The sequence below is a fragment of the Artibeus jamaicensis genome, unplaced genomic scaffold (genome assembly GCF_021234435.1).
Source record: "Artibeus jamaicensis isolate MK-2021 breed Jamaican fruit bat unplaced genomic scaffold, CSHL_Jam_final contig_466, whole genome shotgun sequence".
Classification (NCBI taxonomy): Eukaryota; Metazoa; Chordata; class Mammalia; order Chiroptera; family Phyllostomidae; genus Artibeus; species Artibeus jamaicensis.
In genome coordinates, this window is record NW_026521844.1 from 19,721,484 (window position 1) to 19,736,659 (window position 15,176).

The 15,176-nt window shown below is 44.9% G+C and overlaps 1 long non-coding RNA gene across 1 annotated transcript in view; it reads left to right on the forward strand.

The window, feature by feature from the left end:
• The window catches only part of LOC128627755 (uncharacterized), a 32,608-nt gene extending 19,460 nt beyond the window's left edge, over window positions 1–13,148 (forward strand). The window contains exon 3 of the long non-coding RNA XR_008392052.1: window positions 13,088–13,148. This is a non-coding gene — a long non-coding RNA (uncharacterized LOC128627755). The remainder of the gene's footprint in view (window positions 1–13,087) is intronic.
• Window positions 13,149–15,176: the final 2,028 nt, after the last annotated feature.

Here is a 15,176-nt window from a genome sequence, read left to right on the forward strand (position 1 = left end):
CACAGTTCCTCCTGGAGGTTTGCAGGCTGGCAGTGGGACAAGGAGTAGGGTGACCCCATTCTACAGGTCAGAAAGTGGAGCTGCAAGAGGTTGCCCAGCTCTCCTGAAGTCTCACAGTCACTATGTGGCAGGCCACATTCAGATCTATGTCTCGCTCCAAGCCCCTGCCATCTCGCCAATTCCCCAAATACAAGACCAATTTAAAGTCTACAACGTGCTTCTATAAATATCACGACACTTAATCTTCATGAGGCAGCATTATGATTCCAATTTTACAGGTGAAGAAAGCAAAGTGACAGACTACCCACCATCCCCCACTTAGTGAGCCCTCAGGTCACACCAGGGCCTTCAGACTCCAAATTCTTAGCACCTGGTCAGGGTAAGGACCCACAGGAGTCTAAGGTGACCAACAAGTGGCCTTGTGGGGACACAAGATCTGCAGCACCTGGCAGGTTAGGACCACCTGCCCACCCTCATGAGCTCCTCCCAAGGAAGCAGAGGCAGAGAGCAAGAACATGGCCTCTTTGGGACAGGCAGGCAGAACAGACTATGGGCTCATGCACTGGCTGCATGTCCTGCTGCTCCTGGTAAACCTGGAGGGCAGCACTCACGGAAGCTGTGAGCACTGTGACCTGAGCCATGCTGTGGTGGCCTGGTCACTTCGGCTCCTACCACAGCTCTCCACAGTCAGTATCCTTCATGACCAAAAGAACAGAGAGTGTTCAGTCAACTTTGGACATGATAAGAAGAATGACTAATAAAAACCACTGCCCTATGGTGATGCCTCATCGTCTCTGGGACCAGCAGTGCACGGGGATCCAGAGGACATGTGGTCTGCAGCACGTAGTGCATAGTGAGAACAGTACAGAGTGGGAAAGTGAAAACCACCTGAAAGCCTGCTGGGCAGAGCTACTTAATATTTGGTGACTATCACTCACCCCGGGCATCTCTCTGCATTTGTGAGAGTGTACAGTTTTATATTTAAACACTTTATACCCTGTTCTTTGACTTGCTTTAAATAGTCCACTGTAATGTTACTAGCACCCCAGAGTTCTTCTTTCTTTTCTATACACTATTGAAGTTTTACCGTTAAAAAAAAAAATCACCATAGCCCTGGCTGGTGTAGCTCAGCGGATTGAGTGCAGGCCTGAGAACCAAAGGTTTGCCGATTTGATTCCCAGTCTGGGCACATGCCTGGGCTGTTGGCCAGGTCCCCAGTTAGGGGGCATGCGAGGGGCAACCACACATTGTTGTTTCTCTCCCTCCCTTCCCCTCTCTCAAAAAAATAACTAAATAAATAATCACCATAAAAAACAAATAAATAAATAATAGTCAACTATATATCAATACATTTAAACCTGTATCATTTAACAACTATACTCAATTTCACTGTATGAATGTACCTTTTTTAAAAATTTTATTGATTAAGCTATTATAGTTGTCCTGATTTCCCCCCTTTGCTCCCCTCCACTCAGCACCCCCACTCCCTCAGGCAGTCCCCCCACCCTTGTTTATGTCCATGGGTCATGCGCGTAAGCTCTTTGGCTACTCCATTTCCTATGCAGTACTGTACAACCCCATGGCTGTTCTGTAACTGCCTATTTGTTCTTCTAAATCCCCTCACCTCTTCACCCATTCTCCCACACAACCCCTCCCATCTCTTTATCTTTAACCTTTGGCATTTTAATTATAATATGTCCTGGAATGGGCCTCTTTCCATCTGTCTTGTTTGGGACTCTGCTCCCTGGACTTGCATGTCTATTTCCTTCATCATATTAGAAAAGTTTTCTTTCATTATTTTTTCAAATAGATTTCCAATTTCTTGCTCTTTCTCTTCTACTTCTGTCACCCTTAGATGCAAATGTTGGCTTGCTTAAAATTGTTGCACAGGCTGCTTATACTATCCTAGTTTTTTTTTATTCTTTTCTTCTTCTTGTTCTGGTTAGTTATTTATTTATTTGTTTGCTTGCTTATTTATTTATTTACTTATTTTGCTTCCTGATGTTCCAAGTCATTGATTTGATTCTCTGCTTCATCTGCTCTACTGTTGTTTCTCTGTGAATTGTTCTTTATTTCAATTAGTATCCTTCATTTCTGACTGAGTCTTTTTTAATGTTCTTAAGGTCCTCACTAAGGTCCCTGAGCATCCTTATAACCAGTGTTTTGAACGCTGTATCTGATAGATTGCTTCTCTCCAGTTTGTTTAGCTCTTTTTCTGGGGTTCTGATCTATTCTTTCATTTGGGTCATATTTCTTTGTCTCCTCATTTTGGCAGCCTCCCTGTTTTCATTTCTATGTATTACTAGAGCTGCTATGACTCTGTGTCTTGGTACTGTGGGCTAATGTAGCAGGTGTCCTGTAGGGTCCAGTGGCACAACCTCCCCTGTCACCCAAGCTGGGTACTTAAGTTGTGCCCTTAGTGTGAGCTGAGTACACACTCCTCTTGTAGTTGAGCCTTGATTATTGTTGACAGATCAATGTGAGGAATTTACCCAGGCAAGTCAGCTGCAAGGATTGGTTGTGACCACTGACTGCCAACCTCCACCTTTCATGAAAGATTAGCTGTTCAGGGGCAGGGTGGTGTTACTTCAGCATGGTCTGTAGCCATCCACTGGATGTGCTGAACGTGGAGTTTTCCATGTGGTGAAGGTCAAAATCAACCCCCACCTGTGATTTGCCAGAGGCACCCTGCCTGAGCTATAAAGCAATCTGAGATGGCTCCTACTTGTGCTGGGCTTGGAGATTTCTAAGAGGAGCCAAGCTGTGAATCTAGGCTGCTAGTTCCAGGCCTAGAGCTCACTGAGGCCAGCTGTAGCTTGCTTGAGAGGACTTAGGAACTTATGCAGCATGAGCCAAGACCAGCCATTCACACGGAAAAGCAGCTTACATGGGCTGTAAGTTGGGTAGGGCCGAGTCTCTGGGGATCTCCAAGGCAGCTCCTACAGTGTTAGCCAGGTTGATGGAATCTTAGATACAGCACTGCAGGTTCAGTCTGGATGGATGTGGTTTCTTTAATTCCATAGTTTTCAGACTTCCATTCAGCTCGATCTCTGTTGGCTTTGAGTGATGGCTGTTCTTTATTTTAGTTGTAATTTTCTTGTGGTTGTGTGAAGAGGTGAGCCATGTCTGCCTACACTGCCATCTGGACTGGAAGTCTCAAATGTCCACTTTTTAAAATCAGTATTATTGTGATTGCACTTTGTATTGTGTTTCATTTCTCAGCCATCTTTTATGATACCTAAACCTTGCACCTCCATTGAAATGCACAAAAATGCACACTTTAAATTAGTTAACAGAGATTACGCTTCATTTTGCCCCTACCATTATATTTCTATTCAATGGCAGAAAAAGGGGAAACAATAGAGATACAAAAGGAGAGCCTTAGCCTGCCATTTCTCAGGCAGCTTCTCCAGCTCTTTTATTTTTTTAAAAGCAAGAAGCTCCTTACTGTTTTTATAATTCTTACAGTAACTAAGCCAACTTAAAGAAATGCCATTCTTATTTTGGGGCCTTTTCTTATCTAGATGTCACACATCTGAGACATTCCAGCTATGAGAGCAAGAGAGGAGAGACAATATTCTGCAAATTGCTGCAATCTTTTAACGTGAAGCTGAAGACCATTTGTTTGCAGGCCCTCCACGCCCCCTTTACAGGCAGCCTCATGGCCTCTGAGTTTGTTGTCCTCATAAGATCATTTTAAGGTCAAATGCAATGATGTATGTGAAAGCAACCCTTTTTTTTTAATCCTTACCTAAGGACGTTGTTTCACTGCTTTTAGAGAGAAAGGAAGGGGGAGAGAGAAGGAGGAGAAGAGGGAGAGAGAGAAAGAGTGAGAGGGAAATATCGATGTAAAAGAGAAACGTGAATTGGTTGCCTCCCTTATGTGCCCCCACAGGGAATTGAACATACAACCTGGGCATACAACCTGATGGAGAATTGAACCAGTGAACTTTCAATCTACAGGATGATGCTCCAACCAACTGGCCATGCCTGCCATGTGCAATTCTTTTTTTTTATGTTACAAAAGGCTATCATAAAGCACACAAATATTGTTTTATTAATTATCCTGATTAGTCACCTAATGTTTTCAAATGTAAGTCTGTCTTTTTAAAGTAAAAAGATTTCTCTGAATCCCAACAAGTATCTTTTAAGCCCCTAGTACATTAGCACATGCCCAGCCTTGAACAAGGTGCTGGGAGCACAACAAGACAGATATGGACTCATCTTTCTCAGAACCAGCAGTCTTGTACCCAGGGTTCATTGTGGTATTCCTTGCAGTATCCACTGACCAAGGAAAGCATGTGACACATAGTATGAATTTAGAGCTACTTTTAAAGGAATGTTTATTTCATTAGTCACAATGGCAGCTCTGTTTTACATTTAAAAACTATGTGTATTTGCAAGACATTGTACTCATTTAGTCAGAGGCAATGTTTGATTCATAAATGGGCTTGTGGAGCCCTTGCAGTAATTTTGGGCCTTCTACCCGCTGCCCTCCACTCCAGCCAAGGATACTATGGTCCCAGGCCTTGGGCTCTGGAGGGTCATACTAAATTTCTAGACACTATCTTGATTCATAGAATGTGACACCTCTTCTACCTCTTCACCTGATTCTGAGCCATTCTTTCATCCCCAGTCTTTGGAATTCAGCTAAGTTATCAGCTCTGCAGGGAAAAGATGGTGTGATTCTTCCTAGAGAAGCCTTAGCATGCAAATTAGGATGAAATTAAAGCAGGCACTCCTAGATTCCAGGAAGAAATTAGCAAGAAGCCCAATTAACAATTGGGTTTCAAGGCCTAAGTCCCTTGTTTCTAATTTTGTCCTTAATACTATTTATGGATTTTAAGAGGGTTCTTCTGGACATGATGGTCTTCTGAATCACCCCTTAGAGTCAACTCAGAGTAATTCTTAAAGAAAACAAGTATGATTCAGCACCATGGACCACAAGTGGTTGAAAAGGACTTCTGAGATTTGGATTCCAGGATTTTATACATGGGAAAACTGAAGTTTTGTACAGAGAAGACAAGTGACTTGCCCAAATTTACAAGGAACTCAGAACTCATCACATCCTGCCTAGGGTTTTTCTTACTGTGTCACCTCCTTTATGAAAATCATCCATGACATCAAGACCTGGGATTTATCTATCCTAGCAAATCTATTCATGAATGAATAAATGCAACACTTACTCATTTCATCCCCACTCTACACTGGGAACTAGGCTAGTTACTGGGGATACAATAAAGAATTGGAGAGAATACGGGTCTCAAGGGTCTTACATTCCCAGGTAAGGGGAACAGACAACTAAGCAGGATACTAGTGTATACAATGGCAATGAGCCAACAGAGGGGACCTGGAGATGCTGGGAACAACTTCAAGGCCTCCTAGTCCAGCTATTGGGAAGGGGGTATGTGGCATTGAGTGTTCTACCCTAGTACCTTTAGGTGCTATCTGAACAGGGTCCTCAAGATTGACTAGGAAATAGGGAGGGGAAGAGAGTGAGCTCTAGGCAGAAGTGCAGCATGTTCCTGGAAACAGGAACAAGCACAGGATGTGAGTAGTTAGAACACTAGTCCAAGGGAGCCAGTGCTGAGGAATGAGGATATAGCTAGAGGTCAACAGCAGTCAAGTTGGGAGGATTCTGTGGATAAGGTTAAAGAAATTTAAATTTCATCCTGAGGTCTGGGGAAGCCTTGGAAATGACCCAGTCAGATCTGTGGTTTAAAAGATGGCTCTCAAAGCTGTGTGAATAACAAATCAGAAGGGAAGGAGAGGGGAGTTAGGAAAGCTGGTTGCAGAATCATGCAGCATCCACAGCAAGTGATGGTGGCAGAGAGTGGAGAGAAGTGAATATAACCAATATATGTTTAGGAGGAAGAGCTAAAAGGTTTTAGTGGGTTATTAGAAATCCATGTTCATGACAGAAGTCCCATAATTCCTCAGTTAGTAAGACAGTCTGGATAATTCATCTAGAAACCTAACACGGAAAAATGGGCATCTCATTGCTATGGCTCTGGTCATACCTGTCAGCCTGTTCCCACTCCATCCAGGCCTGGACCCTCAGGATTCTGCATGCCTGAACCTCTACATAATCAATTCAGCTCCCAGAGCACTCATCAGGAGGTCTTTTTTGGAGATAACCTGTTATGAGGTTGCAATGGATCCATCCATACATGTATATGCGAGGAGGAGGGTGAGAGAAAGAAAAAGAGAGAGAAATCTGTATATAAATGCTCCTTTTCACAGGATAACTCCTATAAAATCAATTCCTAATAGTTGTTCCATCCTCAGTAACTGGGGTGGCCTGTAGGACAAGCCTGGGGCTAATTTCGAATTTCAACCCTTCGTCGGATGGTGAGTGCAGAGACAGAAAAGGAGGGGCCTGACAGTTGAACAAATAATGTAGCAAGATATCTATAAATCAGGGCAGGGTGTTTCTGAGATAAATGAGCATATTGTAAACAAAGGATAAGAACATGGAGAGCCAGGTGAGGATCCCTAAGGGCAGCCTCCTGATATGCTATTAAGAATGAAAGGCTGATCTTAGAAACAGGAAATTTCTGGGCAGCACAGAACATGAGCAGTACTCTGAGAGCCGAGACCATCCTGCTGACCTCTGAACTCCCAGCATATCGCCTGCCTGGTACATAAGTGGCATTAAATGTACGTGAATAAATAATTACTCATACAGTAAATACTCCATGTTAACAAGTTCAATAAAGTCAATGCTGACTTTGACCTTATGGAACCCATGGAAGGGACCTTGGAGGGGCAGGTATAGGTACATGTCCTTCAGGCCCTTGTTATTGAAGAGATTCCTTCATAAGCTACCGGGTTCTCTTCTAAGCTTCTGGAGGGCTGGAATTCTGGACAACCAACCCAAGAAGAGCTAAAGGAATCCCAGGCTCCCTGAATTCCTGGGTCCTTTGAGGAAGATCTCCTGCCATGGGCCTCCTGGGGCCTCCATCAGGCCCCTGGAGGAACACCAAGGAAAGTGTGCTGCATGCCTCCCCCGGGAAGAGACACTTGTATCCGATGGTGGCTGCCAGTGTGTGTGTGTGTGTGTGTGTGTGTGTGTGTGTGTGTGTGTGTACACGCGCACGTGCAAGGTTGGGACTGTGATTAAGGAATGTGTTAAAAAATAAGAATTTAATGTCTCTGAGATTTGATTTAAATTTCCTTTCTTGAGATCTGTTGGTAGCCATCATTCAATGTAGTTCACCAGCACACTTTCCCACCAAGAAAAGAAATACATCTGATTAACTGTAAGTTTGGAAAGCAGATCTTCAAGCATTTATAAGTTCAGAAAAATATAAAATGTTGGTCTGAATGAGAACCCTAAATGCTGGAATATTGTGGTATGGGGATTATTGCAGAGAAACCTCCCCAGATTACTCATAGTTTCTGCAGGGCTCTCTGAGTATTTCATGTCTTGCTCCAGCTATGGAGGTGTCCACTTGGTTGCTTTCTGCTCCTACAGTCTGCCCTTCTGACACCACGTGCCATAAGAGGATGAAAATAAAGTCTGGCCATTCCCTACAAGGTGCAGCCCAGTGTGAGCTCAAATAGCCTTTATTGACTCAAATGAAAAGATCCCGAAGGATCTAGCCCTATGCACCCCTTGTGGTGGAAGGGCAAAAGTCTACCCAGGACAGTGAAAAGACTGGTTGCCACAGTTCTTTTTAAAGTCTACAATGCAAGAATCAACAGCATTCATTTCCAGGCAGCATCACAAAAAGCTCCATGGCCAACTGGCTGGTTTTTCCAGACTCAGAGCACAGGAAAACAGAAAGGCTGAATAGGAATGAATGCCATGCCCACTTACAAAAACACTTGCTGTTTTTAAAGAATTAACCTGATACTTTTGTATCTGCGACATCTTAGGCCAGGTTAGAGGGCTGCTGTCTGCTGACCTCCGACCTTTAACCCCCGCACCCCCATACAACTTGCTCTCAGAGCCTTCTCCAGGCCAACTGCAAATGTGAAAGACTGATCAAAGCTACTAGGACTCACTCTCCAGGGTGTTCTCTCTAACAGTGGAGATCAAAGTCTTAAGTTCCCTAAAGGAAATTCTTCCATGGGATAAGGAGCTGCTGAAATTAGGCCACTGGTTTGTAGACAGTCAGTCAGAGACTATATCAGCCTTAATAATAGAGGTTAACAGTTAGCCTTCATTAGTTACATTGACCTTGATAATTCAGAGACCCCCTTGCAATGACAGCACTGTGAAGAATTTGTTCATTTAACAAATACTTATTGTACAGATTGCTGTCCTGGGCAGCAACGACCACCAAGCTGGGAAAGGCCAGGTCCCTGACCTCCCACTCATAGCTCATTAGAGACATGGAGATGGGTCTCCATAGTTGTAAACGAGGCAGAACGAGGTGAGTGAGACCAGAGAGATACCAACTGGGTTGACTAGGAAGATTTCATGGAGGAGATGGCATTTATGACAGGACCCAAGAAATAGGTCCCATTTCTGTAGGACTGGAAGAGAGAGGAGGACATTCTAAGCCAAGGGAATGTCTAAGCAAACATGGTGCTTTAGAGAAGTTCAAGGTATGTGCAGGGAACCATGAGAGGTGGTGAGGTGTGTGATGTAAGGTGCCTAAAGAATGGAGTTGTGAAATAAGTCATAGACAGAACGATGTCTGCAGTCAGGGCAGAGTGCTATGAGCCTCACGGAAGGAGGTTAGTAGGTAATGGGGCTGCTGAAGATTTTTAGAGAACAGGAACATGCGCAGAGCTGAAGTGTTGGGAGACTGATCTGGAAATTACATGGGGCCAGAGCAAATCACCAAGTGCGAGAGAGAGAGCGAGGACCTGAACCGATGGGACAGCAGGGCAGTTGGAGGTATAATAGGACAGAATTGAAATTTGCTTCTCTTTTAAATTGTGAATTAAGGCTGGCAGAAAACAAAGCCGTGAGGATACTGCAAATAAGAAGTCCTCAGTCTGCTTTGTGTTCAGACATCTGCTTTCCTGTGTCAATGTCTTGGGTATGAGACCCGCATTAATGACTGTGAGATCAACCCAAATAGTAGGAAGACCGGGAAAAGGAATCGTGGGACCGCACTTGGAGCCGAAATCAGAAGTCGGAGGTTGTAGTCCAGGCTGGTAGCTGTGTGACTGGTGAACTGCTTTTCCTCACAGGACCTCAATGTCTCTGATTGTAAACTTGAACTATCCACAACCCCTTTCAACACTTACACATGACGATCCTGTGAAAGGATTATGCAGAGGCCTGTAAATGCACCATTCACCATCCCAGCTGCTTTTATGTACCTTTAAAGGCATTTGTTTCTTGTGACAATGCTAGGAAGTAGGTACTTGCTATGGTCTGAATGTGTTCCTCCCATCTTTCTATGTTGAAATCCTAACTCCCAGAGTAACGAAATTAGGAAATGGGGCCTTTGGGAGGTGATTAAATCATTAGAGTGGAGTCCTCATGAATGAGACTAGAGCTCTTACAAAACAGACCCCAGAGAGTTCTCACATGAGGACACAGTGAGAAGACAGCTGTCCATGAGCCAGAAAGTAGATCCTCACCAGATGAGCCTGCCAGCACCATGATCTTAGACTTCCTAGCCACTGGAACTGGGAAAAGAAAATTAGTATTGTTTAGAAGCCAGTCAGTCTGCGGTACCCTGTTAGAGGGGCCCAAACAGAATTAGACAGTACTATGAACATCCCTATTTTGAGAGTAGAAAAATGGGAGGCACAAAGAGGGAGCCAAATAGAAGGGCAGGATTTCAGGTCAACCAGTCTGGCTTCAGAGCTTATGCTCCTAATTGTGGACTATGTGGTTTCTCCATATGACACTGTGACATGACACTGCCCTGGGGAAGTCAGGGCCCGGAAGCCACTAAAATGCTTCTTCACAGATGCATGAAAACCATGCTTGAATGCCAGGGCCTTGGTTTCCTCCCTCACAGGGCCCAGACCACTCGGGCAGGAAGGATAGGGCACAGAGTGCTGCTTGAACAGTGGTCAGGGTATCACAACATGGTCTGCTAGAAACCCACAGACAAGCAGCGTGGGGCCTCGTACCTGCTCACACTGGAGAAGTCACACCTGCACCCACTCCCATCCCACCAGAGCTGCCCAAGAGTGAGCTGGCCTGGCATGGCTCAGTGTCCACTCTCCACCCATTACCAGACCTGCTTTCGGCCACTGGGGTCTCTTGGCTCACATTTTCCAAACATCTGGGATTCATCTGGGTGTAGTTAGAGGAGGCCATGCCCGACCAAAGGGTCTGCACTGTCCTGATTTCGTCTGATATTACAGGCGTGATTAAGTATGTGGGGATGTGACCCCACCTTTTAAGTAAGAGTTTCACAGTATACAAGGCATCTTCATAGAAGCTCGAAAACACCCAGTGAGCCAGCTTAGGGCAGATAATACCTGTTCCGCTCATTTCATAGACGAGGAAACTGAAGCTGAGAGAGATCAAATGGCTCGACAGAAAGCCGGTCAGCTATGGACCGCTGGGGGAACTGAAGTGCTGCTCTTTAGTCTGCAAATCTAGCCCTCTTCCCTCTACGGCACAGCATCGAGTGGGAAACGACTAGTCAGTGGCATCCATGGCTTTTAAAAACACGTGATGAACATCCAGACAGGGAAGTTCTGCCGCTGCCATTGCATCCCAGTCCTGGAGCAACTCCCAGTGTGTTGGTGTTATGGCGTGTTTATAAGGAAATCACGCCAGAGTGGCCAAGGAAGCCGAGAGAGGCATATCGTGTGTGTGTTACTGAGATGTAATGCATTGCCTTTGGGACTGCAGCAACCGCCCACACCTGTGAGTGCCATAACCCGACCAGCAGCACTGAGGAGAAGGAACTCGGGCTCTTGGATAGAGCCTGAGATGGTAAGCCTGGAAACCTGAGTTCAAGTCCCCACTCTGCTACTTACTAATGTGATCTTGACAAGTCACGTCCCTTCTCTGGAATTCATCATTTTCTTATGTAAAATGGGGGTAAAACCCTGTGCCTCACCTGCCTCCCAGGGCTGTTGTCTGGGTCACATGAGATCAGAGACACTAAAGGAGCCTTTTGTCCTCGTAGAAAGATAGATGTGTGTGAGGAGTCACACCACAGACATTTACAATCTTTCCCCATTAAAGGGCATGTGCTGGCCCTAGGAAAGTGACCCGTAATTTTCAAGAACCTAATTTGGTACCTCTCCTGGCTGCTGAGACCAGCCACCAGATCAGCCCTCCTTAGTACTCTAGCACTTGGAGTCTTCCTGCCAGTCTAGCTGAAAACATTGTCACTAGACCAAGGACACATTGAGTAGCTGGCTTTCTGTTCGGGAGGCTGTCCCACTAAAAGATGCTAGAAAGGGGCCTGGAGTCACCTCATGTGGCAAGACAGAGACTGACTTGGCTGCCCAGTGGACTCATGGGCCGTAGCAGGTGTGCTGGAATCCTGAGTCATCCTCCCACTCCCACCGACTCATCTGACTGACCTCTAACTCTCTTCCAGCCCTAAGTCTCTGAATCTATGGAGCTGGTTCACTCCACAAGTGTTGCCGATTCACTTTACCACTCTCCATGCCATTTCCCCATCTGCAAAAACCAAATCACACTTCCCTCCCACCAGCTGCAGGGTGCTGCTGTGCAGTTTAATTAGACAGTCGCTCTCAACCCGATAATCTCCTTGGAGGATGCCTGCCTCATTCAATCACTCAGTTGTAATGAGATCATCACTGGAACTGGCAGCTTGCATAGCGTTGGAATTCAAGCAAAGCTCACCAGGATTTCCACAAAAGCGCCTTAAGCCTCGGGTGCCCTAGGGTAGCTGCTGCCCAGCTGATGTCAACCTTCCCACCAGCAGCCTCCCAGAGCTGCGTCAATCACAATGAGGCTTGCTGGCAACTTGTAAAACTCCTCAGAGACAGCTCTCTTGGGCTTGCTGCTGCTCTTCTTCAGAAATCATATCTTTGTGGGCAGAGCCTGCAGAAGAATGGGAGGAAGATTGAAGGGCATGAAATGCTACCTCCACTGTGACCAGTCTCTAGCCTATAGGAAGCGGGAACTGGAGAGTTTATTAATTAATACAGCAGTTCTCGAAGAGTTCACTATGGGTCCCTGGAGTTACCAAGGCCCTTTCAGGGGTTCCATGAAGTCAAAACTATTTTCATAATGGTACAAAGACATTATATACCTTTTCTCTCTCATCTGTGGTAATGGTGAAAAAGCAACAGTGAATAAAACTGCTGGTCCCTTAGCTCAAATCAAGACAGTGACACCACACTGTCCTGGTAATCATTGTATCATTCACTATCGTGCGCTCATGGTAAAAAATATTACTTAAATGCCAGTTGCACTTAAGATGAGCCCTGATGAAACAGTGAAGTTAACTTGATTAAATCTCAGCCTTCAAGTGACACATTGCTTTAGCATTTCCCTGTGGTGTGAGGACACACAGACACTTCAGCTATGAAAGTACAGTAGTTGCCTCAAGGAAAAAATCGCTTGTGCAACTGTTTGAGCAGTGAGCTGCCCTAGTCACTTTTTCAGAAAACATGTTTTTACTTGAAAGAAACAACTGACAGGCAAACTATGGTTATTCAGGCTTGGGTTTTGGCAGCTATTTTCTCAGAAATGAATCTCTTAAGGCTGTCACTTTAAGGAAAACAACAGACAGTGTTTGTTGCCAGTGACAAAAATATAAGCTTTCAATTAAGAATTAGAATTTTAGGAAAATTGTGTCTGCCACTGTAAGCTTAACACCTTTCTAATATTTAATGACTTTTCCAATCATATGCCAGTTGATGATACTAATGAGTGTGATTTTTAAATATTGAATGATAAAATACATTAACTTTTAGAAAATGTATATAACTGTGAACCAGTATGTTTCAAGATATCAATGCATGGTGTTCGAAAAAGATACATTCAAGAGCAAGATAAAAGAATAGACTTTACGGTTAACAAAGTAAAAAAGTTCATTGATATGATTTCCACAATGTAATTCACCTTAAGAAACTACTTCTGCTTGAGTCTGTGTGTAGTATCAAAAAAAATGCTTAATCATCTGAGACGACTATTCAAACACTCCTCTCTTTTTCAACTACATGTGCATGTAAGGCCAGATTCTTCTCACATACTTCGACCAAACAACCGAGCACAAGCGAGTGAGAGCAGCGACAGCTATGAGACACCAGCTTAGACTATTAAGCCAAGCATTAAAGCAACATGCAGAACTATGAAATGATGTCACTCTTCTCAGTATTTTTGTTTTGGGAAATAGAATTACTTTTTATTAAAAAATGTTACTTATATTGACATGTTTATATTACTATTTTTATTTTTAAAGATTTTATTTATTTATATTTAGAGGGGATGGGAAGGAGACAGGGAGAAAGATACCAATGTATGGTTGCCTCTTGTGTGTCCCTTGCTGGGAACTGGCCTGCAACCCAGGCATGTGCCCTGACTCAGAATCAAACTGCGATCCTTTGGTTCGCAGGCCCGCGCTCAATCCACTGAGTTACACCAGCCAGGGCTATATTACTATTTTTAAATGAATCAGTAAATAAATATTTTTAATCCCTCTGTTTTAATTTCTAATGCAGTAAATATTGACAGATACAACTTACATAAGCAAAATCTCTTTGGGGTCCTCAGTGATTTTTAACAGTGGAGGAGGGTCTTGAGACCCAGTGGTTTGAGAACCCCTAAATCGTGACATTCTATTGTTTTAGGATTTGCAGACTTGCAGCAGTGAGACTGCGTCAAGGACCTAAGACTCAACTGCTTGCTGGGAGAGCTGAGGAAGGCCGGGACTAAGGCAGAGGCAGTGGGGCCGGCCGGAGGAGCCATGTACTTCACTGTGAAAACCGGGGTCTCTGTCACATTTTGGTCTGATTGCAATCCTGAAGTCTACAAGACCACGACCTCCTTTAAAGGGTGTGGTAATTTCCACCACAAGTTATTTGAGAAAGAGATGGGTGCCCTGACAAGAAGCAGAATTAGAGCATGTAAATAGGAGGAGACCCTCACTCCAGCTTTCTTAGTGGAGACGTGAAGAGTCAAGGGAACTGAGTACGTACTCTGCTTGGCAGGTGCCGAGGTAATGCCCACCCTAGGGATCCAGAAGGGGAGCCAGGGCGGGGCAGGATCTGTAGGCTTCAAAGGCAAGGTCCACTCTGAATACCAGGCTATTTTGCATCCCATGATGCCCCATGCTCTCTTCCTTTTGGTTAGCACTGAGTCACTTGTGGAACAAATCTTGTCGAAGAGTCGTGCTTTGCCTCTGCTGGAGAAAAGTAAAGGCAGAGGCACATATTCCCACAGGGAAAATAACAGGCCCTTACCAGGTCACTGTGTGATTGAAGTGATGGTTAGAGAGAAGTTCTTAAGAAGGGGAAGCCTGTGAATCAAAGAAGTGCCCTCTCCATCCAGCCAGCTAGACTTCGATTACAAAAGGCAAGTTATTTCTTACAGGGGATGATAGACTTGACATACATTTTGGGAGAGAGAACGAATGAAGTGAGTTCGATGCAGCTGGTGAAGCAACTCCACGGCCTCTTCTGTCAACTTGAGAGTCATCAACCTACGTGGTCATCAGTTCTTGGGCTCGGAGCCATTGAGAGTCACCCATGGAGGACTGCAGAAAGGAAAATGCCTGGCCCAGACCAACCGCATCAGAATCCCCAGGGGTAACTCTAACGTGCATCGGAAGAGGTTCATGAAGGTGGAAGAGACACAGAGATACACCATGAAAAGGAGAAAGTAAGAGCTGAAAATGCAGCCCCAAACCCCAAAGCATCTTGCCACTGAACATTAGAGGTCTGCACTTCCTGTCAGTAAAAAACGTACTTAATTAAACTCTAATGAGCTTTCAACTGCTGACACACGCCAGCATGTGAAATACATGAATCACTCCATTCTTAGGCAGTACGAGTCTTCTGTTCATGTCTGAAGCCTTAAATGTAGCCACTTAAGCCTCTCATATGTCAGACATAACTGGGGACCCCAGAAGCTGCGCACGGGCCTGGACGTAAAGCAGTCGGGGGGAGAGCCGGAGGGCAATGGGTGACAGCCCCCAGGCCGCCACAGCTGCAGCTGCACAAGTGGACACTCTCTGAGAAACCATCTCTTTTCCCTGCAGACTGAGACTGAATGAAAGGAACATTTCTGAATCACGTCCAGGGAACAGGCTGTTCTCTGGGAG